This window comes from Mobula hypostoma, chromosome 3 (genome assembly GCF_963921235.1).
Source record: "Mobula hypostoma chromosome 3, sMobHyp1.1, whole genome shotgun sequence".
NCBI lineage: Eukaryota > Metazoa > Chordata > Chondrichthyes > Myliobatiformes > Myliobatidae > Mobula > Mobula hypostoma.
Window position 1 is genome coordinate 186,524,007 of NC_086099.1, and position 21,992 is coordinate 186,545,998.

The following is a 21,992-nucleotide window of genomic DNA, read 5'->3' on the forward strand; positions in this document are numbered from 1 at the left end:
ACCTTCCTGAATCTTCTGGCTTCTCCATATCCGAGATTCATAGGGAAATCCACCACGGAAACAGGCTGTTTGGTCCACTGAATCTGTGCAAACTATCAATCATCCATTTACACATTTACACCCTGTTTCATACATCAAGTATCGGAGGAACTGGATGAAGGCTTCAAGGAGAATAAAACTGCTGAGATAGTAACGTAATGGGAGGTGTATGGAGGGATATGGTCCGTGTGCAGGTCAGTGGGACTAGGCAGAAAATGGTTCGGCAGAGCCAAGAAGGGCCAAAGGGCCTGTTTCTGTGCTGTAGTTTCTATGGTTCTATGGTTCTATGGTTCTATAAAGAGAAAGAGATGGGAATATGACTGAGTAGAGTGTTCAGGAAAAAAAAGAGCATGATCTCCTGCTACACCTATAAGGTTCACACAGCAGACCTAATCTTAGAACCTTTGCTCTTCTCTGCTTTTCTGTAGTCAGTTAACTTTTAATTCAAACAGCTGCTGCTTCCAGCAAATCCCAGCCTACTGTGAAGATCAGAGGTGGAGCTAACAAGTATTCCAGCTTCACATTAACACCATGTTCAATCTCCCATCCAAAGACACCAACAGGCAGTCCTGGATAAGATTGCAGGTTATACTCAACCTCTCATCCTCCAAGACCAACTTCGATCACCCCTAACATCTCATTGTTTGGCACCCCCTTTTTAATGTACAGCTATGAAACAGTTGCCTTTGCATTATAGGTGCTGTACGAACAGATGGTTATTGCTGTGGGCATATTAGCAGATCTCATTAAAAACCAGTAAAGCTCATCCTCTGAATTCTTTATGTTTAAATCTTTTCCAATTTTGCAATCAGCTTTAATGCGGGTAGAACTTAGTTTCCCTTAGCAACTGCAACATGTTATAACTGATGCTGTGGTGATGTGCAGCAATAATAGCCAAAGACAGCAAAACTACTCATTCTGTGAGGGAACAGCTGTGTCAGAAAACCGGATGTCTGACCTACACAATGTACTTGTAGGCCACCCAGTGTTTTAATGAGAGAGCAAAGACAATGCAGAGATGCCTTCATTTCGCGTTACTAAAAACAGTCAGGGGCTCAGTGCCATGTAAACAGATAAGCTCGGCCCCAGCACAAACCTCTTCGCCCTCTAACATGGGCACAGATGCAGGCTTCAGTTCTCATTGGCAGAATCTCCCTGCAGTTTCCTCCAAGTTTATTTGAGTTTTATTGCATGATCCTGCTTTCTTGTGTTCTTTTCCTCAGTTGGTGTACACCTTTGCCACTCCTGATCACTGCTGATCCTAATGTGAAAATGAGAGTGTCAAAGAAATCACTGGTTTGAGATATGTGGAGCGCACAAGAGCCAAAAAATGGAAAGAATTCATTATTTGCCTCAGGACTTACATCCTTCCTACCTAGGTAAACATTGTAAAGGAAATACCTACATATCTCCTTGCTGATGCTAGAGTTACACTTTCATAGTGTTATGCCATTGATGCACGAAGGCATGGAAACAATTTCTGAATCAGAGCCAGGTCCTACTGTGTAAATGAAAGTTTAATGTAACAGTGGATCCTTTAAAGCCGTCCTCGGAGGCATCTGCCACAACTGCCGTGCACGTATGATTGCTGTAATGTTAGTGAGAGCAGGAACAATGTCTTCATCACGCTTCCCGGGAGAAAGAAGGGTAGGGTACCCAGGGCAGAGCTTTTCCCAATTGGTGGGATTCCCTTGATTGCAAGGCACTGTACCATTACTGAGTGGATAGCAGTGTTTTTCATAGCAACTTCAGACTCTACATATTATATAGAATGACATAGAAATTACAAGATGGAAACATACCGTTCAATCCAACCAGTCAGAGTTGGCACTATTCCTTCGCTGTCAGAGTAATCTCAATGCCATATACTTGCCCTGTTTCCACATCCCACCATTCTTCCTTTGTCAGTTATTTAAATATGGACATAATTCTGCTTCAGTCACAGGCAGTAATGAAGCATTCCTCAACATTATAATCCTGTGAAAATGAAATATATACCCCTGCATTATTGTTCAGCTGATATCTGAATAAATAAATAAAACTTGTGGGTGTTGCTCAGGGAATCCAAAGTTAAAACCAGAAATGCTGCAATTACTCAGCAGGTCAGTCAGCACCTGAATGATAGAGTAAAAGAGACATGCAGCAAGGAAACAGGCCTTCAGCTCACGACATCCACACCAACCATCATTCATTAGTACTAATTAGTACATTCATTAGTACTAATCCCATTTTAATCATTCGCACTTCCTCATCAACCCCAGTGCCTGAGGTCAGAATTGAACCTGGGACCCCAAAGAGAAAGGCTCTTGCGTAACTTCACATCTGCTTCTTAACTAAATGCCTTCAAGAGGTGGTTCATCTGGTCTACAGTTCACTATCGATGTGTTTACTCTAATACAAAGTGCTCATCCTTCAGAAGGAGCAGGAGGAGAAGATGGTGGTGCGCCTGCGCGTGTGCAGCCCTCCGGTGAAAAATGATATTGTATCTGTTAAATAGGGGCCATGGACAATTCTGATTTGATGGAGAATGGACGTGAAAGCACAGAGGAACATCTGGAGAAATTTCTGAAACGGAAGGTTCAGTGATCTTTCGGAGGGTAGGCCTCAATATCCCCGGCCTTGCCTGCTTTTGGCGACCAAGAAGGAGGCCAAATCGTTCAGACAGAGATGGCGCTCAGTACTCGGTGTCAGAGAGCTGATCAGAGCTCAAAGTTTTCAGATGACTGAGAGTCGGATTGTGGTCGGCATGGCAGGGAGAGTTTATCTTCCTTCTCCCGTCTGCGTGAGATGAGGGACATTTGAGAGACTTTGAACTTTACTGTGCTCATGGACTTCTTCATCAAGTTATGGTATTGTTGCACTGTTGTAACTATATGTTATAATTATGTGGTTTTGTCAGTTTTTTCAGTCTTGGTCTGTCTTGTGTTTTGTGATATCACACCGGAGGAAATATTGTATCATTTCTTAATGCATGCATTACTAAATGGCAATAAAAGAGGACTACGTGTCTTCATAATCTAAAAATTCAACAGTACATAAAACATTGTTGATTTCAGATATGTCGAATATTATATGCAATAGCATTTTTAAGTAAAAAATTGCAAAATGAATGATTATCTTGTTTTTTAAAATGGTCCAGATTTATTTCATTCACTTTACATTGATTTTCAAAGCTTCCAAACAAATCATTGTGCTTTATAGAAGTTTGTAATAACTTTCTGAGCACTCTTCGATTATTCAGGAAATGTCAACATTTCTTTGTCTGTAAAATGAACCTGCAGTAGGTTTTCAGTTCTTCAATCTGGCTTGTATCTGCTTCATAGGCTATCCCTTCATTTCAGTGGCCAGCGCTTGGTCCATATAACCTCCTATAAGAGCTCTCCTTTAACTTTGGGGTTCCATGCAGCAGCAAGCCCCATGACACCTTAATGATTGTTAGCAGCGTTGGGAGGCTAAGCCCATTTAGACTCATATATGGTTACAAAGTGGTGATGGAATGCGGAGTAATATGAGGGTAAGCACAGTTAGATCAGTCTGACCCATCAAGTTGTTTAGGAGTTTCATTTGAAATGCACTTTCTGTTAAATAAAAGTAATGAAGGATTTGGTGATACAAATAATGCCTTAAACATGTGTTTTGATTCCAATTGCAATTATGATCTCTGAAAGAAAATCTGGCTTTTCAGGGTCTCCATTTCAAAACAATTATTCCACTCCCTCTACTCCCAGGTCTCTCCTCCTACAACCACACCATTCATTAGCCTGGACTTTGAGGCTGTAAAGATAACTTGATATCATCTTTGGATAGCTGTACCTATAACATGGGGTCGAAGGCATTTTCTGGGTGAGAATGTGCACATAGATATTGCTGAGTGATAGCGCTCTGCTCTTCCAAAGCTTTCTGAAAAATCATACTCAATTGCATTCCGTTCTATTTTTAATTCCTGTGTGCATACTGAAGACTGGAGAAACAGGTAATTTTGAGACTGCTTCCAAAAACGATGTCTGTTGCTGATCAGCTTCTGCTGTCTGGAATTGAGCAACGGCTTTTGCTTTGCAAGGGTCTCACTAAACTGGAATAAGCTCAGATCTCTCTAGTGGCCAAGATCCTGGTCTTGCTCCCCTCACACACGACACAGTAGTTGGCACCATGTTGGAGTCCAGATGAAGTGTAAATTGTGGGAAGGGGTTGGAGGGAAGACTGGAAAGGATGTTCCATGACAGTCCATCAGGCAGAGGCCCAGTTGGTTTTGCAATGTCACTGTGGCATCACCAGTGTTTGGAATAATGAAATGAGACCACTGACTAGGTGGCTCGTTCTATTCCGGCACCTACCGAACAAATATGCCTCACACAGTGACTAAATGCAGCGCTCCATCTGAGTTGCACTGGTGTGTCAGCTGAAGTTATGAAGTGTGGTTTGAAATGAGTCAGAGGCGAGAGCACTGATGTGACATTTCTACAGTACAAATCTAGATCACGATCATGTGTTGGAATACAAGCCTATGCACGGCACTGGGAAGAAAGTTGCTGGTATGTTACCTAGCTATGAAAATATGGGAGCTATGTGCTTGGCACACAATAAATCTTTTTCTTAATATGATGTGTAAAGGCTTGCTGGTAGCAAAGACATTTTGATTAACTCTACACCCACCACAGCTGAACACTATCTTTTCATCAGGTAAATTAATCTTCAGATTTTGGCAGTGGAATTACTGAATAATTTACACTCCATCAAATGGTAATTAGTTTAAAAACTGCTTCAATTCTGAAATAGACTTGAAGATCACAGAGAAAAAGGATAAAAAAGGTACACTGTAAATTTGAAATTTGGGAAAGAGAACGGAACATTTTACATTCGTTTAACTTTTAAAAATTGATTCGGGCTTCTGAACATCATTTGTTGCTTGCCAGCCAACACAGATCAGGTGATTTGAGTAAGCAAAATAACTAAGCATTCAGTTGCTAAGCATAGGTTCTAGCACCATCAGGAACTTGGTGTTCCTGGCTGGATGATTTTTCGTGGGAGGTGAGAGTGCCGTTGTGAGATGGGATCTTGGCTTTTGATTCTTTCTCTCAGTCACTAGAACTTACAAGGGCTGGGTGCAGGAAAGCTCCAACAATAAGGACCTTGTAGTCATGACTTCTCTTTCTCATGTCCTGAAGTTCACCTACCTTTAGTAGCCTTGTCTTCCGTGTCTTCTGTAGGACACTTCCATCTTTTTAAACTTCTCTTTTGTCTTTTTCTGCAACTCTACACTAACCCTGCAGGACACTGAAGGAATCTTTTGCGGTGTGAACCTCCTTAGCTGCATTCTTTGTGCACTAAATGACTTTCAACCTATTGATATGGTCTGTGAAGTTGCTGAAGGATTCACGGACATCCTGCCCTTCAGCAAGGGGACCAATCAGTGGCTCAGTTCTCTAAATATATTGGAATGCGGCTTCCTGCTTGAGGCTGTTTTCCCTACACTTAATTCTTTTCACTGAGTCAGATGCTATTTTGAGAGTAGAAATAGCCGAACTGCGATACTATAATCAACACAGTGCAGTAATTTTCATTGTGTCATGGGAGCACTGCAGGAGAGTTAATGATGCAATTAAGAATGATCGATAGTTAAACAGGAAGCAAGGTTTCCACGTATCTTCTAGATAGAAGACAAAGTGCACGGCTTCTGAGTCATGGCTGGCAAATTAACCTGAATGGTTTCAAAGGGTGATTTTATGGAAATAACTGTGCCTTCTTTATACTGTGCATTATTCACCAGAAGCTTCCCACAGCCAGAGAGGAAACGTGACATACCAAAGCAGAAAGTTTGACTTATTCATTAAGCCAGAGGTGTGGGTAATGAGACTACAAAACTAGAAGTGTAAATTCAAGTTCCCCCACTGTATTTGTGTAATTAGTTAATAGGTTTATTAGTATCAGTAATGGGGACCATAAAACTCTCAAAGTGTTATAATTGTTTAGTTGACCATTGCCCTCTAGGGAAAGAAATGAGTCATGTACCCGACTGTTCCATTCAAAATCCGGTTCTTAATTGCCCTCTGAAATAGCTTAGCAAGCAGGACACTGAGATGCTTTAAATTACTACAGGTGCTTAAAGAGGGTGTTCTTGCTGCCAACTCTTCAAGGACAATTTGGAATATTTTATATATACTGGCCTTGCCAGCAATGGTTAGATTCGCTGAACAAAAAGAACATTCTGACAGGCTGCATCACTGTCTGGCATGGAGGGGCTACTGCACAGGACCGAAAGAAGCTGCAGAAGGTTGTAAATCTAGTCAGCTCCATCTTGGGCACTAGTCTACAAAGTACCCAGGATATCTTTAGGGAGCAGTGTCTCAGAAAGGCGGCATCCATTATTAAAGACCCCCAGCACCCAGGGCATACTCCTTTCTCACTGCTACCATCGGGTAGGAGGAACAATTTCTTCCCCTCTGCCATCTGATTCCTAAAAGGACTTTGAAGCTTTGGACACTACCTCACTTTTTTTTAATATACAGTATTTCTGGTTTTGCATGTTTTTTAAATTTATTCAATATATGTAATTGATTCACTTGTTTATTTATTATTATTTTGTTTTATTTAACTTATTATTAGTTTTTTCTCCCTGCTAGATTATGTATTGCATTGAACTGCTGCTACTAAGTCAACAAATTTCACGTCACATGCCGGTGATGATAAACCTGATTCCGATTCTGATTATCCTGCATCCAAACTGATCCTGTTGTTGAAGTGCACCTAATTTTAAAATGGAATTAAACATAAACACAATACAAAATGAAAAAATGTGCACACAAAGCTTTCTTCCCCCTCCTTTTTCTGTGTGATGGAGCTGCCTCACAGCCCTAGTGACCTGAGTCAATCCTCTGATGCTGACCCTGTGCAGATTCTCCTATTACCTGCATGGATTTCCTCCCATATCCCAAAGATGTATGAGCCTGCAACTCGTTCCAAATGTGCTGATGAGTGGGAGGGGGAAGATGATGGGAATGTGGGGAGAATAATGTGAGTTTGGCCAAGACTAGTGTAAATGGGTAGCAGAGACTTGGTGGACAAACAGATTCGTTTCTGTGATGTATCTCTCAATGACTCAAAACTCTGTAACCTGTCAGTATAACCTGTTCATGGGGCACAACTCCATCGTGGCTTGTTATGTTAATCACTTACAGGGCAGGAAGGACGAAATAACAGAGGTGCACCAGATTCTACTATTAACTATTCATATACTTTCCCTATGTGAGTGGTGGAGGTTAGTTAAGAGGCAGTGATGTGGTACAAGCCAGTTGATGGCATGGAGGGCCAGAAAGCTAAGAACTGACTAACATTCCCCGCTGATGGATAGCACCGAAGCTTCTTATAAAGTCAAGGAAAGAATGAAGCTTTAATCACGCAGATCTATTTGTCTCAGCGAGTCACTGGACAAAATGGGGCTACAATAGAACGAGGTGGATTTTAAACAACATTGTTACTGAGTTGGCTGTGAATATTTTAGGATATTCTGGTATAAATAAATTTAACTCCGCTCCAGATTGTGATTAGTAAACTGGTGTTGTTTTTTTGGAGATAGTGCGGAAAAGGTCCTTTTGACCCAATGAGCCATGTCGCCTAGCAACCCACCTTTTTAACACGAGCCCAAAAACTGGACAATTTACAATGACTGATTAACAGCGCTGGAACTGAACTCTGAACACTGACGCCCCGAGGTGTAATAGGGTTATGCTAACTACGACGCTACTGTATTTTCTTGAAGAATTATCCCAGATCAGTTTTGTTTAATAAGTCACTTTCAGGATTCCTATATTGTTGCTCAGTTCCTCTGTAAAAGCTCTATCAGGTCCAAGAAATATGTTATTAATTTATGAAAATAGTAGTCCCCTGGCAGGCTTCAGAAATATCTTTCTACTGGCTGTTATTTAAAAATTTAAATCAGGGATAAAAAAAAAATCAGTAAACCAATATTATAATGTTTCTGCAAATGACTGATAATTTGTATAATATCGAATAATTATGAATAATATAAAAGGTAAACAAAAACAAAAATAAAACATTAAGATTTATTATTACCATTGATTCTCTCCATTAATAATACAATTCAAGCTGGATCATCTTGATATTGCTGTGTTCATAACTAGTCTTTCGCTCAGTAATCTGGGTCAGTACCTTTGTACATCTGTCCCAGTTGGTATGATATGAACGAAATGGTAATCATTATAGTGAACATAAAATTGGTCTCATGGGATACCAACAGCTAAGGAATATGAAATCAGGACCAAAACTGTTTTTTGTGTAGTTGCTGTGCACATAATAACCTGTTTCAACTTGACTTTGACATCTACTCTTAACTGAAACACACGTTTATTATTAAGTACAAGGTTGGCTTGCTTATTAAATGTGAAATCTTTGGAAGTAACATGAGGTTGTATAAAATTGTGACCAAGATCCACCAGCAGGAAAGAAAACTATTCCCTGATATTTTAAATACTTAAGAATGTTTCTGTTAGTGCATTTAGAACCGAAAGTATAGGCACCTGTAAAGGGTGGATGAGAAAATCATTATATTCTTAGTAATTCTGGGAGCATTGGTTAACTTTCCCCACCTGATTTTTGGACTGGTGGCTTCTTTAATGTCCTTAATAATGCTTTCGGTAGACTCTGCTGCAGTAAGGTTCAGCAAATTGGATCCGATCCCACTGTCAGCATTTGAGGCTGGTGTCCAATGAAGGGACTATCATGGTGCATTTCGTAACCTGACTATAAACAGATTGATGAAGGCTGCATGGCTTTCATTTGGGAATGTTCTCAGCATGTATCTGTAACATCCTGGACTGTGGCGCAGATGCTTGGCAATCAGATAAAGGAATGGTGGGTGGGGATTCAGCCTTGATCTGCAGCAGTAAATAAGTGCCTGACTATTGGCTGCCAGTTTGACGCACCTCTCTATCTTCAGATTCATGTGTGAACACTAATATCCGGAAGTGACCACTAGCACTAGTCAAAAGCCTTGCCGGTGAACACTGGTGAATTCTTCTCCTCCAACCCAACCCCATTCCATGTTGTGTGAGTGATCTGCAGATCTCCGTGTGGCTGTTTGTAATTCAGAGCTTCTATAATGCTTGTTGGCAAAGAGATTATTGATCTAAATAGAGTCTTCCCGTGGCTTTTTAACATTTCACGAGCAGTAATATTCTGTGTTCCCCAATTCCCTTGCAGTTTGTAGTGTCTGCTGAAAATGGAGAATTCAAGCTGAGTGAAAATTCAGCTTGTACAGTTAATAAGACCTAGTCCTTAAGCCAAAGCTCAAAGGCACTGGTAAGACCTCATTCGGAGTACTGTGTGCAGTTTTGGGCTCCATATTTACAAAGGGATGTGCTAATGTTGGAGAAGGTTCAGAGAAGACTCACTAGAATAATTCCGGGAATGAGAGGGTTAACAAATGAAGAACATCTGACCGCTCTTGGACTGTTCCCCATGGAGTTTAGAAGAATGAGGGGGACCTCATAGAAACATTTCGAAGGTTGAAAGGCATGGACAGAGTGGATGTGGCAAAGTTGTTTCCCATGGTGGGGGAGTCTAGTACAAGAGGGCATGACTTAAGGATTGAAGGGCGCACATTCAGAACAGAGATGCGAAGAAATTTTTTTAGCCAGAGGGTGGTGAACTGTGGATTTAGCCAGAGGGTGGTGAATCTGTGGAATTTGTTGCCATAGGTGGCAGTGGAGGCCAAGTAATTGAGTGTATTTAAGGCAGAGATTGATGGGTATCTGAGTAGCCAGGGCATCAAAGGTTATGGTGAGAAGGTGGGGGAGTGGGACTAAATGGGAGAATGGATCAGCTCATGACAAAATGGCGGAGCAGACTCGATGGGCCAAGTGGCCGACTTCTGCTCCTTTGTCTTATGGTCTTAAATATTTTGGCCATATCATGAGAGGACAGGATTTCTTGGAGACGACTCTCATGTTTGGTAAAACAGAAGGTAAAAGAAGAAGAGGATGACAGAGGCTATGATGGATAGAAAATATTGCTCCGACAATGTGTATCACCTTGGGGGATCTTAGAGAGGCAGTTTCCAACAAGAAGGCTTGGTGTGCAGGAGTCCATGAGGTCATGAAGAATCAGACTCGGTTTAACAACTGAACAACAAAACAACAGTCTTCAAGTATAAACAGCACTCATGAAATACTAGATGAGTATGTTTTCTAATCACACCTGAGGTGTTTGTCTGCTGGAGGTCATTGTCATACCATTAAATTTATCCAATAAAGATAAAACAAACCACACCAGCAGAATGCAGTTCAGGCTCGTACGTGAAAATCTGCTCCGATGCCTCTCCAAAAGAAAATGCCATTGCTAAAACTTGCCAGTTCCTGTCATCAGACCAGGTAACAACTCCAACACTCAGTCACAGTCTCACTGAAGGTGGCAGCAGCAGATATCTGCCAATCACTCAGGTGGTTCTGCATCTCTGCTTCACACAGATCTCCGTTGCCACGTCTGCTCAGACTGAATCATCAGATGATAGACAGATACAACCTGGACACAGGCTCTTCTGTGCAAGGGTGCACAACAAATATTATGCCCCATTTTACACTAATCCTGCTATAATCTGTTTTATGTTTCAGCACACCAGAACAGGCATATGTGTAAGGGAATCCTGCGTTTGTGAGGTTTGTCTGATGTGTGCTCTTCAGTCGTGACAAACCCTCCATACTGGATTGCAATGTGGAGCTGTACTGCGTGCATGCAAATTGAATTATGACCCTTAATGCTTCAAAATTTGAGACCAGCATTGATTTATTAATCCCATAAAGACTCAGAGCTGCATTATGTCAGAAGATAGAATACAAAAGAATAGAGCACAAGAATAGGCCCCTGCACACATTGGCTGTGCTAACCATGAAGACAATATAAACTTTCCATCTGCCTGTATAAGGTGTATATTCCTCTATTCCCTCCTTATTCATGTCTTCTAAATGCCTCTGCAATATTGATATTCTGTCTGCTTCTACCGCCTTCCCCAGCAGCATATTACGTTTAAAAAAATCTCAAGGATCTCCTTTAAACTTTCCCCTTCTCACCTACAACTATGCCTTTGAATATTTGACATTTCCACCCGAGACAAAAGATGCTGCCCAATCTATGCCTCTCCCAATTTGATATACTTCTCAGTCCAAGGGTGAGAGACATGTCAGATTCACTCTGAAACAAGGTGGAGTGCTTAGACCATTGTTCTACCCTCCCTACACTCATGACAGTGTGGCTAGGCACAACTTAACACCATCTATCAATCTGCTGATGATACAACTGTTGTTGGCAGAATCTCAGGTGGTGACAAGAAGACAAGCGGAAAAATTTGTTGTCTGGTTGACTGGTGCCACAACTACAACCTTGCAGTCAATGTCAGCAAGACCAAGGAACTGATTGTAGACTTCATGAAGGGGAAGTCAGGAGAATAATTTCCAATCCTCATTGAGGAGTGAGTGATGTCAACATCACAGAGGATCTATCCTAGGCCTACCATATTGATGCAATCATGATGAAGGCATGCCAATGACTATGCTTCTTTCAGAGTCTGAGGAGATTTGGTGTGTCATTGAAGAATCTAGCAAATTTCTACAGATGCACTATGGAGAGCATTCTGACTGGTTGCATCACTACCTGATATGGAGGCACCAAAGCACAGAAGTGTAAGAGGCTTCAGAAGTTTGTAGATGTTAGGGAGCATTCTGGAATTATGTGGATACAGCAGATACTAATTCAAACGAGACCCAGTCTTCAGTTCTTATTGTAAATTGCAAACTGTAAATTGAAGTTAAACTGGCCCACAGACTAAGAGATTTCATATGCACCAGTCAAGCATTAAAACAATGGGATTGTGTTAATTGGCTTGTATCAAACCAGGCACTATTGTGAGTTCAACTTGGCAGACCAAGCGGATGTTGTCACTTCACAAATCAAACATGGGCATAGGCATAGGTAATCTATGGCTTTTATGTACCGACCCATATTTGTGTACACAGAGAAAGGCCTGACACCATTAATTGGTGAAAACATACATTAATTCTATTATGAGATCTTCCCCCTTCCTTTTCAGTCTCGAAGAAGGGTCTTGGCCTGAAATGTTGACCGTTTATTCATGTCCATAGATGATGCCTGGCCGCTGAGTTCCTCCAGCACTTTGTGTATGTTGATTAATTTTAGGTGTCTGGCTCTCTGTAGTTAGAATTTTTTTGGAATACTTGCGTTAGTTAGTTTCTCTCAGCAAAGGCGCTTGAACCTGAAGAGATGTATAATCAATTACAATATGCTTCTACTGTAAACATGTACCTCAAAGGAACTATTTGTTGTCCCAAAATATTGAACACATTGTATCATTTGGAGTTGTATTGAATTACCTGCTGTGCCTTGACCTTAAGGTATGAAAATGTGATATACCTTTGCGTGTGTGAGCTTCCACTGAGAGTGCCTTCAGAATGATGCCTGCTTGTGATGAGTAAAGACTCTATATCACCAGCTTCAGTGTCTATCCAGTGACTTTGATCACAGCCGCAGCATTTTGATGCTTGTCTGGGATATGCTTGTGACCCACTGTGTGGCCTGCGATTTAAGCAGTCTAAGAGGATGAATATTTTTTAAGACTAGCACTCATTCTTAGATCTGGTTAGGTCAATGACCATGGGATCCTAGAGTATCAAGGGACATGGCGGAGAGCTGAACTGTTAAAAGTGATGTGTATGTGTTCCTGTGTTCTGTGTAGAGGACCAGCTATCAGATAGTGCAGGGTAGTTTGTCTAGACAAGGCCAACAGTTGCGAAAGGTAGATGGTTTGGGATGCCAGAAGGTGCGTGACAACAGATTATGTATAGTGTGGCTACTGAGAACACTTGAGTAGTGTGGGAGATAGCCTTCAGGATGCCAGAGGGAGCATGCACCGTATTTTCACACAGGGAATTCCTTGTGTGTGTCTCACCGTGTGTGGGAAAACCTGAGAATCAAAGTCTAATTTGGGCGATAGTGCAGAGGTGTTTAACTTTCTACATAAAGGGGATACAGCAACATCATGCGCTCAGTTACGAAGAGGGGAGAACTCACATCCCTTCCTCATTAGGGGCTTCATTTGGGAAGTGTTGCACCAGGGACCGAGATTAGGAAAAACTTCTTCACACAGAGAGTGGTGAATCTGTGGAATTCTCTGCCACAGGAAACAGTTGAGGCCAGTTCATTGGCTATATTTAAGAGGGAGTTAGATATGGCCCTTGTGGCTACGGGGGTCAGGGGGTATGGAGGGAAGGCTGGTACAGGGTTCTGAGTTGGATGATCAGCCATGATCATAATAAATGGTGGTGCGGGCTCGAAGGGCCGAATGGCCTACTCCTGCACCTATTTTCTATGTTTCTATGTTTCTAAACAGGAGAGGTTATACTCAGTACTGCCTGTCAAAATGGCACCTACAGAGACCAGGCAATGAGAAGCTCAGCACCCCAATGATAACAGCCAGCCACTCACTCACGCTCATCACCACCATCCACAAGCTCTTCACCCTATTCTCTCAGAACTGTTCTTGCACAGATTTGCATGTGGCAATGCGAAATGTTGGCACAAGTTAGAAGAAATGATCAAAATCCACTAGGTACACCCCAAAGACATAAACATATTGGTTAACGCTAAATGCCTGAGGAATACATGGGACGGTATGACCCCAGAGTGCAGGATGGAACATGGGCAACTAGTGTGAAAGCCAGCAATGAAGAAAGATACTGGAATTTTAAGAAAGAAGTGAGGTGGTGATTTGGAAGAGGAGAGAGTAACTGGGGAATGATGACGTCAATTGTTCGGAAGGCCGATAAGCCTGTCATGGATGATGTAGAGTGAGATACTGGGCCTACGAGGAATACTGAGGGCTGGACAATCCAGGGTGGGATGATCCAGTCTTCCTGAGAATGCTCAAGGAAAGGCTGAGCTCAGCCCACTAGAAAATTTTAGACTTGGGGATCCACTTCCACCACAACAGTTTCATGGGCCAGGGAAATAGATGGAAAGAGAGGGAAGGGGGATTGTAAAGTGGCTGTAGCTGCTGTGAAGATGCTTGGATCTTACTTTGTTTGCCACTAGCCAGGGCACGTAGCAAGCGAATGCTGTGTTAGACATAGAAGGACAGGGGAAATAATATGTGACAGCTATCGTCTTCTAGGCCATGGTTGGAGACAGCGTCCTAACAGGGGAAGGAGGCATGAGAGTCACCCACTGAGATAGGTGGAGATCACAACAGAACCTGTCTCCAACCCTGACAGCACCCTCTCTGACCAATCCAACTGTTGACCAGGTGTTAGATCTAGTAAAGCCATATCTTAGTAAAGGCATCTGTTAGTCTTGCGAGACCATGGATCTGCACCTAGAAAGTCTTCACTCTCCAGGGCGCAGGCCTGGGCAAGGTTGTATGGAAGACCAGCAATTGCCCATGTCTCCTCTCTCCAGGACACCAATGTTGTCCAAGGGAAGGGCATTAGGACCCATACAGCTTGGCACCAGTCTCATCGCAGAATAATGTGTGATTAGGTGCCTTGCTCAAGGACACAACATGTTCCCTCAGCTGGGGCTCGAACTCACGATCTTCAGGTAGCTAGTCCAATGCCTTAACCACTTGGCCACGTGCCCACACCATATCTTAGTGCAATTCTACAATATGAGGACAATTTGTTAATTGCCTCAGAGGACAAAGCTGGGTACTGTGTGAGTCAATAGTGAGAGTTTTTGAGGTATTGCAGCAACAGGGATTTAAGGCCCAGTTTGGAAAGCAAACTGTGCAAGGTAGAAAGGACATGACAGATGACAGAAGGATAGTAATCAGTTCCATGTGAGGGGAGTGAAGGAGGCAAAGGGATTGCTCAATTAATGATGCAACTTCATACCAGGATTTGAGGCAAAACTAGCCCCAATGCAGACTTCAGTCAAATGAGGGAAGCCCTCTCTGGAGGTAGTAAAGTGTGGGTCAGTAGAAGACTAAGCTTTCCTGGATATTAAGAAGGCTCTAGGTCCTGCACCAGCTTTAGGTTTACCAGTTGTGACTCACCCTTTTCACCTTTACTGCTGCAATGAGGGAGGGTATACAGTAGTAACCCAGGACCACAAGGCACAAAAATACCAGTAACATACTCTACAACAAAATAGACTCCTGTTGTAGCCGGTCTTCCCCAATGTGTCACAGCCTTGGTTGGTGCAGCTTGGGCTGTGCATGTTTGTAAGCCCATTGTAATGGTGGGGCAGCTCATATTGCACACTCCACTCACCAACGTAGAGCTCCTGAAGACTGGGAGGCCGAGGGCAGTCAGACAGTCGGACAACAGCTTGGGAGGCATTTCTCCTCCCCGAAACCAAATCAGAAACGATAGTGAGAGACAGTGGAGTGAACACTGCAAGTGCCATTCTAACAGAGGGTGAGACACACGAGTGTCAACTGGAAATAGAGCAGGAGGGAGGTACTGGTGTAAAGGAAACTCTTCTGGAAGGGGAAGTAGAGGAGATTTTCATAGATGGGTCCCAGAGGTATACAGATAGGAAGCCACAGACCGGATGGAGAGGAATTAGTCGCAGGAACACTGCATGGAGGATGCTCAGCTCAGGTGGCAGAACTAGTAGTTTTAATAGAAGCACTACACTACACTACAGCAGGGGGAGGAGAGTTATCATATCAAAGAGTCATCAAAGGTATGCTTTTGGGGTGGTGCATGATTTCCTGATGGCATGGGCACGCAGAGGGTTCGTAATCTCAGCAGGCACAAGTATTCAGCATGGCTGCTGACTAAAGGAACTCCTAGAAGCAGTGGCGTTGCCTGCAGAGGTAGCAGTGATCAAAGGCTCACCAGAGAGAGGAAAGCTGTTGGTTTTTTGGGGGGGGGGTCGATTTTCCGAGAAGCTGCAGCTTCTGATAATCTGCATTAAGGAGCTGGAGGTGGAACTGGATGAACTCTGGATCATTTGGGAGGCTGAGGGGGTGATAGATAGGACATGTAGAGAGGTAGTTACTCCCAAGGTGCAGGGCACTGAGATTTAGGTGACTGTCAGGAAGGGGAAAGGGGTTAAGGAGTCATTACAGAGCACACAAGTGGCCATCCCCCTCAACAGCAGGTATCACTTTGGTTATATTTGGCGGGGTGGGGGGGGTGGTGGTGGGTGGCGGGTTGACCTAACAGAGGAAAGTCACAGCGGTCGGGAGTCTGGCACTGAGTTTGGCTCTGTGACTCAGAAGGGAAGGGGGAGGGAGAAGAACCATGCTGTGTGATAGGGGATTCATTCATTAGGGGCACGGATGGGTAGTTCTATAGACGAGAACGAGATTCCCGGATGGTATGTTGCCTCTGGGGTGCTAGGGTCTGGGATATCTCAGATCGAGTCCTCGGCATTCTTAAGTGGGAGGGTGAACAGCCAGAATTCGTGGTCCTTGTAGGTACCAATGACACGGGTAGGATGAGTGACAAAGTTCTGCATAGGGAGTTCAGGGAGTTAAGTGCTAAATTAAAGGGCAGGACCTCTCGGGATTGCTGCCTATGCCACGTGCTAGTCAGGCCGGAACTAGGAAGATTATACAGTTTAAAATGTAGCTAAGGAGTTGGTGTCGGAAGGAGGGCATGAGATTTTTGGATCATTAGGCTCTCTTCCAGGGAAAGTGGGACCTGAGCAGACAGGACGGTTTGCATCTGAACTGGAGGGGGACTAATATCCTAGCAGGAAGGTTTGTTAATATTGCATAGTGGGGCTTAAACTAGAGTTGCAGAGGGATGGGAACCAGAGTGCCAGAATGGTTAGATGAGAGGTTGCTGAGACAGATGTTGATAAGACTTCAGACAAAGCCAGGAATCAAAAGGTTGAGCATGGTGCGACTAGTGTCCTGAGGTGCATATATTTCAATGCAAGAAGTATTTTAGGAAAGGCAGATGTAGAGCTGAAGACCAGGTAGCAGGTTTACAAACAGAGGCAATGTGTCGTGAAGAGAGGCTGTTGATAGGGCAAAATTGCAGTCAACAGGATGAGTTGCAACGTAAAAAGCAGACAAAATCGTAAAGGGTAAATACAGGACTGAAGATGTTATATTTGAACGTACACAGTATACGGAATAAAGATGATGGGCTTGTAACACAGTTGCAGCTTGACAGATTTGATGTCAGCATCTCTGAATTATGGCTGAAACAAGATTATAGCTGGGAGCTTAATACCCAAGGATACACTTTGTATTGAAAGGACAGGCAGGAAGGCAGAGGAGGTGGCATTGCTCTGTTGGTAAAAATGAAATCAAATCGTTAGAAAGTGGTGACATAGGGTCAGAAGGTATTGGATCATTGTGGATAGAGCTAAGGAACTGCAAGAGTGAAAAGACCCTAATGAGAGCTGTATGTAGACCTCCAAACAGCAGTAAGGATATGGTCTACAAATTGCAATGGGAGACAGAAAATGCATGTCAAAAGGGCAATGTTACAATAGTCATAGAGGATTTTAATATGCAGGTATATTGGGAAAATCAGGTTGCTGCTGGATTCCAGGAGGGGGGCTTGCCTACGAGACGGCTTTTTAGAGTAGCTTGTGATTGAGCCCACTAGAGGATCAGATATTCTGGACTGGGTACGGTGTAATGAACTGAAATTGAGCAAAGAGCTTAAGGTAAAAGAACTCTTAGGGGACAGTGATCATAATATGATTGAATTCACCCTGAAATTTGAGAAGGAGAAGCTAAAGTTTCTTCAGTAAGCACATGATGGGCCAAAGGGCCTTTTGTTGGATTGCATGAATCTATGCCAATTGTAATGTTGTAGCGGCTCAATGTTTTAATTCTCTGAATTCTCTCCTTGAGCCCTGATTAATCATACTTGTCATTTCTTTGCCAGCACAACCTGCCTGGCACTGAATCCAGAACAGAAAAAAGAACAATGGGAAAGGTGGAAGCAGACATACTTTGCAGAACAATTCTCATTTGGCAGACAAATCACGGGCAGATATATTGATTCAGGACATTGCAACTGGGCAGAGTTTGCTTGGAACTATTAACATGCCCCGTGGATGAAAAATTGTCACTTTACTGCACGTCTTCTCCTTTGTCTTTGAGCTTTGCTTTTCCAATTTCCGTTTTTGATTTACAGGTGAATGAGATCAAGAATTCAAGGAAAATAATCAATTCTTTTTTCTTTTCTCTTGGCAACTGTAAGATGTAATAAAATGCCCTCAGCAATATTGCTCCAGCTGATGATTTGTCGCTCATGCTCGATGAATGCATGAGTTTCAATGGGACAAAAGAATGTATTGTTCCACCTGTTACTGTCAGTACTTCTGCATTCCGGCAATGCTGCAGAACAGTTAATTATCACCACAGAGGCAAGGCAATATTTATATATTTAATACAGGGCCTGACCAAATATATGCTAGGACATTGTGGAAAACAAGGGAAGTAATTGCAAGAGCCCTGGAGATTATTCTATCCTCCCTAGACACATACGAGGTACAGAAGATGAAGAGTGGCTAATGTTGGATCTTTATTTAAGAAAAGTTACAGAGACAAGTCAGAGAACCTCAGGCTGGTGAGCCTAATGTCAGTGGAGGGAAAGCTACTGGAGGAGAATCTGAGAAACGGATTCTATCAGCATTTGGAAAAGCAAGGACTGATTAGGAACAGTTGGTGGAAAATTTTGTCTCAGAACTTCGAAGAGGTGACCAAGAAGCTTGATAAGGGCAGGGTGGTAGAGATTGACCACCTAGACTTCAGCAAGGCTTTTGACAAGTTCCTGCATCTCCAGGTGAGAACACATGGGTTCCAATGTAAACTAGCCAAATGAATACAAAATTAGCTTGTTGGGAGGAATACGAGTATGGTGGTGAAGGGCTGTATTTTAGATTGGAGGCCTGTAACCAGTTAAGTGCTACAGAGGTCAGTCTTGGGTCCTCCGTTGTTTGGCACATAGATTAACGATTTTGATTAGAATATAAGTTCAAAGTAAATTTATTACTGAAGTACATATATGTCATCATGTACAACCCTGACATATATTTTCTTATGGACAATCACAACAGATAGGAGGGAGATTGCCTCCTATGCTATTGGAGGCATGATTAGTAAGTTTGCCATTGACATCAAAACTTTAGTTGTCTAAAGTTACAACAAAAATTGAACGTTCAAAGCAAGTTTATCAAAATACATATTGTATATTTCACCATATATAACCCTGAAATTAGTTTCCTTGTGGGCATACTCAATAAGTACATAATACAATAATAAAGATGATAGAATTCATGGAAGACCGCACCAACTTGGGCATTCAACCAGTGTGCAAAAGACAACGAACTGTGGAAATACAAAAGGAAAGAAATAATAATAATAAACAAATAAGCAATAAATATCGAGAACAGGAGATGAAGATTCTTTGAAAGTGAGTCCATAATTTGTGGAAACAGTTCAGTGAAGGGGATGAGTGAAGTTGAGGGAAGTTATCCGCGCTGGTTCAAGTGCCTGATGGTTGAGGGGTAATAATTGTTTCTGAACCTGGTGGTGTGAGTCCTGAAGTTCCAGTACCACCTTCCTGATGGCAGCAACGAGAAGAGAGCATAGCCTGGACGGTGGGGGTCCTTGGTGATGTTTGCTGCTTTCCAGCGGCAGTGCTACACGTAGATGTGCTCAGTGGTGGGGAGGGTTTTACCTCTGATGGACTGGGCTGTGTCCACTGGGATTTTCCATTCGAGGACATTGGTGTTTCCATTGTCAGACTGTGATGCAAGCAATCTATATACTCTCCAACACACATCTATAGATGTTTGTTGAAGTTTTAGATGTCATGCTGAATCTTCACAAACTTCTTAAGGAAGTACAGGTGCTGCAGGGCTTTCTCATAATTGCACCTATGTGCTTGGCTTGGGACAGGTCCTCTGAAATGATAATATGAAGGAAATTAAATTTGCTGTCCCTCACTATCGCTGATGCCCTGATGAGCACGGGCTCATGGACCTTTAGTTTCCTCCTCCTTGATCTTGCTGACATTGAGGGAGAGGTTGTTACTGTGGCACCATTCAGCCAGATTTTCAATCTCCCTCCTAAATGCTGATTCATCACCACCTTTGATTCAGTCAACAACGGTTGTTTTAACAGCAAACTTAAATATGGCACTGTGGCTGTGCTTAGCCTCAACAGTCATGTGTAAAGTGAGTAGAGCAGGGGCTAAGCACGGTCTTGAGGTGTACCTCTGCTGATGCAGGATCTAGATCAAGTGGAAAAGTGGGTAAAGGAATGGCAAATGAGATTTTACTTGGTCAAGAATTAAGTGATTCATTTTGGGAAGTTAAACTTGGGCAAGACATACATAATGAATGACGGAGCCCTAGGTATATTGAAGGACAGCATGTCCTGAAGATAGAAGTTTCCTGAAGGTGGCATCAGGCATAAGGGATGATGAAGTATATGAAGACGTATTCTCCTTTGGCTCCTGCTACTTCCTTCAAACAAAAGGTGTAGCTATGGGTACTTGCATGGGTCCCAGCTGTGCCTGCCTTTTTGTCAGCTATGTGGAACAGTCTATGTTCCAAACCTACACTGGTATCACTCCCCACTTTTCCTACACTACATTGATGACTGCATTGGTGCTGTTTCTTGCATCCATGCCAAGCTAGTCAACTTCATCAACTTTGCTTCCAACATACCCCCTGCCCTCAAATTTATCTGGTCCACTCCCTCCCCTTTCTCAATCTCACTGCCTCTATCTGCTTATCTACTGATGGACTCTCATGGACTCTCATAGCTACCTGCACTATACCTCTTCCCAACCAGTTACTTGTAAAAAGGCCATGCCCTTCTCTCAATTCCTCCGTCTCTGCTCTATCTGCTCTCAGGATGATACATTTCATTCCAGAATGAAGGAGATGTCGCCTTTCTTCAAAGAAAGAGGCTTCCTTTTCTCCACCAACTACATCTCTTCCATTTCACGCATGTCTGCCCATCCTTCTGCCACTCCACCAGGGCTAGGATTCTTCTTGTCCTCACCCACCTCTCCACCAGCCTCCTCGCCCAGCACTTAATTTTAAGTAACTTCCAACATCTCCAACAAGATCCCACCAACAAACGCATCTTTCCCTCCCCTCCCCAACCCCCCACCCTCCACTTTCTGCTTTCCACAGGGATTGCTCCCGACTCATCTCCCTTGCCCATTCATCCCTCTCCACTGATCTCCCTCCTGGCACTTATCCTTGCAAGTGGAACATGTGCTACACCTGCCCCTACACCTCTTCCCTCACTACCATTCAGGGCCCCAAACAGTCCTTCCACATGAATCAACACTTCACCTGTGAGTCTGTTGGGGGTCATCTATTGAATCCCGATTCTTCCAGAGTGGCCTCTTGTATATCGGTGAGACCTGATGTAGATTGGGAGACCACTTCACCGAGCACCTATACTCTGCCCACCAGAAAAGGATGGATCTCACAGTGGCCACCTGTTTTAATTCCCATTCCCATTCTGATATGTCCATCCATGGCTTCTTCTACTGTCATGATGAGGTTGGAGGAACAGCACCTTATATTCCATCTGGGTAGCCTCAAACCTGATGGCATGAACATCGATTTCTCGAATTTCCAGTGAAGACCCCCACCCCATTCTCTATTCTCCAATTCCCATTTCCCTCTCTCACCTTATCTCCTTGCCTGCCCATCGCCTCCCTCTTGTGCTCCTTCCCCTTTTTCACCCATGGCCTCCTGTCCTCTCCCATTAGATTCCCCCTTCTCTAGCCCTGTATCTTTTTCACCAATCAACTTCTCAACTCTTTACTTCACCACTCCCCCCACCTTCCAGCTTCACCCATCACCTTGTGTTTCTCCCTCCCCTTCCTCCACCCTTTCGCTCTGACTCCTCATCTTCTTTTTTCTCCAGTTCTGCTGAAGAGTCTCGGCCTGAAACATCGACTGTACTCTTTTTCATTGATGCTGCC

The 21,992-nt window shown here is 43.2% G+C and overlaps 1 long non-coding RNA gene across 1 annotated transcript; it reads right to left on the reverse strand.

The window, feature by feature from the left end:
• Positions 1-1,067: 1,067 nt before the first annotated feature.
• LOC134343633 (uncharacterized) lies at positions 1,068-5,266 on the reverse strand. The gene is made up of 3 exons (XR_010017297.1): positions 5,214-5,266; positions 1,842-2,016; positions 1,068-1,300 (listed from the first exon to the last, which is right to left on the reverse strand). It is a non-coding gene; the product is annotated as an uncharacterized LOC134343633 (long non-coding RNA).
• Between the last annotated feature and the right edge of the window lie 16,726 nt (positions 5,267-21,992).